Raw genomic sequence first — 3,010 nt, forward strand, 5'->3', positions numbered from 1 at the left:
AATTTAATAAAAAATAAAGTAAAATGGAGTTATTCACCAATAATGAATGATATTGATTTAAGACAATGATGATGAAAATAATGAAGTTAATGATTGCACAGCAAAGAAGATTCAATGCTCTTCAGGTGACGCCTCGTCTTTGTGTGTTTTAGGGGTTGCCGTATCTTCGTGCAAAGCTTTCTTGGTGGGCTTGACGAACATTGTGATGGGAAGTTGCTGTTGTTGTCTTTTTTCATAGTGGTGAGGAGAGTTTTATATATCTGCATGGGCCGCATCGATGGCATTTTGAAATTGAAGAGGTCGAACGATATAGGGATCCTATGCTTTCGCCTACCCTTGCAATTCCTTTGCTGACCGTTCGCTTGTCAGGACCACCTCATCCTTCGCTTCTCGATCTGGTAATTCCACCCCTCTTCGCTGAAAGACTTAGTTAACTCCAACAAATCTTCGTCTGTTTCAGAGGGGTTTAGAGGAAGTCGTTGTTCTTATCTTGTGTAATGTCGTCAAAACCTTCGCCACCAAATACCTTTGCCAGTTTCACCGCATTGTTGAGAGCCTTATGCTGAATATCTTCTGGTGAGAAGCCTTCGTAGTGCTGGACACACAGCTGGTCACATATTCTTCTAGCTTGCGATGAGGGTTTCTATTTTCATGTCTTTAAGAGCAGCCTGGATGGCTGACAGGCACAGTGTGATCGTGAAGATACACCAGTACAACTTTAGCTTGAAATTCTCGTCCGAATCCATTGCCTCCACAAGGTGTTGGAGAGAGTTCCACGCCTTCATCCATACGCTGGATGAAGGAGGTGGTGTTAGCAGGGAGGAACATGGACTCCCTCGTGATTCAAATCCAAAAGAGTGACCACCAGTATTATCTATAACAAGCAACACCTTGAATTCTATGCATACGTTTTGGAGGTAGTCTCTGGCTTGAGGGATGAAGCACTAGTGGAAACAATTCAAAGTTAGACTTTTGGCAATCCAGGCCTTGGTGTTGTGCTTCCAGTGGACAGGCAGCATGTTTTTAATCTTATATTTGAAGGCCCTCAGGATCACGGACTTGTAGATAAGTCCTGGTTTCATCATAAAGTCAGCAGCATTGCCATACATAATTACCGTCACTCTGTCCTTCTGTTCCTTAAATCCTGAGGCTCAGGCTTCACCTTCATGATATACATTCTGGGAGACATCTTCTTCCAGAACAAGCCATTTTCGTCCATATTGAAAACTTGTTCCGGCTTGCATCCCTCGACCTCGATGATCTGCCTGAAGGTCTCAAGGGACTTCTCGGCAGCTTCTTTATCGGCTGATGCTGTCTCTCCACGAATTGATATGTATAAGCAAAATAAGACAAGGTAGAAAATGCAAAAATTATTTTATCATGAAGAACATTTTAGTACCGGTTTCAGTCTTTGCGACATTTTCAACTTAGATTAAAGCATGAAAAACTTTTAGACTGTGGAACCATTAAATGAAATGCTTTGTTTAAAATATTTCCATAGTTTTCAAATGCAAGGGATATTTTCCATTTTTCTGTCTCTCTTCTTTACTCACAAGTAAAATTATTTTAGCATTTTCTACCTTCTTTTATGTTGCTTATTTACACACACACACACACACACACACACACACACACACACACACACACACACACGTATTTATATATATGTATTTATATATATTTTTATACCAAAATTAGGCAACGGTCCTTTTCGAAATGTACAGCTTCCGTATTGGTTCATTATCGAACATCATAAATTTGAATCATTTGCTTGATATGTTCACAGTTTCAACACCGTTATGATGTACGGTTGTATTACATCTCATGTCTTTTCAACTTGTTTTTTGGCATGTTTTCATAGGTCAACTATGAATGTTGTATATGAATGTTATCTATTTTTAATATCTACCTGCTACTAATAAGGCCCTGAGGAGCTGCAGTATCCCATATTTTATAATATGCATGAATCAATTTGGATATCGCATCGAAATGGTCATAGGTCATTATCATTATCATAATAAAGTATTTTCAATGGATCAGTTTTGAGCTCTCATTTAAATCGATATATATATATATATATATATATATATATATATTATTACATGTGTACACGTGTAATACAATTTTTTCTGAATTTTCAGATTTTTTATATGCTAGGCCACTTGGTTTTAAATTGAATTAATATTCAATTTATCACCCTATCTGTATATATATATGTATATAAAAAAAGAATCCACAAACACATAAGAAAAAATATATGATATAAATAATACGTATACCTAAAACATACAATGTAAAAAATACATATATTCTAATAAAATACAAATATATCTAATCCGAGTTAAAAATATAACGTAAAATATATATTTTTTATAATAGAATACAAAAGGTCTAAACAGAGTTAAAATAAAGCGACTAAAATTTCAGAATACTTTTTAAAAGAATTTTAAATTATTTAACAAGTATTTTAATAGTCAGATAAAATCTTTTAGTCGGTGGACAATTATTTTATTTTATCTCTATATTATTTATATTTGTGTAGTAGGACTGATATTTTGAATTTTTAGTCGCTTTATTTTAACTCTGATTTGACGTTTTGTATTCTATTATAAAAATTATATATTTTACGTTATATGTTGAACTCGGATTAGATATATTCGCATTTTTTAGAATATATGTATTTTTAAAATTGTGTGTTTTATGTATACATATTATTTATATTATATATTTTTTCTTATGTGTTTGTGGACCATGGTGATTGATTGTTTGAGGGGTGGTGTTATGTTGAGTGGTGGTGTTATGAGTCGTTGACCCGAACTTAATATTTTTATTCTATCATTAATGCTTTTTTATCCTCGTCTCATCTATATTTGAGCAGTTCTGTTGCAGTCCTATAAAACTTTTTTGTTTCTTAATAAGAGACAAATATTATTACTGTTATATATATGTATGTATATACATACATATATATATATATATATATATATATATATATATATATATATATATA

The 3,010-nt window shown here is 33.4% G+C and overlaps 1 protein-coding gene across 1 annotated transcript in view; it reads right to left on the bottom strand.

Moving 5' to 3' along the window:
- Nucleotides 1-3,010, bottom strand: part of LOC106868542 (interleukin 17-like protein) — a 55,926-nt gene that overhangs the window by 32,562 nt on the left and 20,354 nt on the right. The window lies entirely within an intron of this gene.

This window comes from Octopus bimaculoides, chromosome 1, assembly GCF_001194135.2.
Source record: "Octopus bimaculoides isolate UCB-OBI-ISO-001 chromosome 1, ASM119413v2, whole genome shotgun sequence".
In the NCBI taxonomy this organism is placed as follows: domain Eukaryota; kingdom Metazoa; phylum Mollusca; class Cephalopoda; order Octopoda; family Octopodidae; genus Octopus; species Octopus bimaculoides.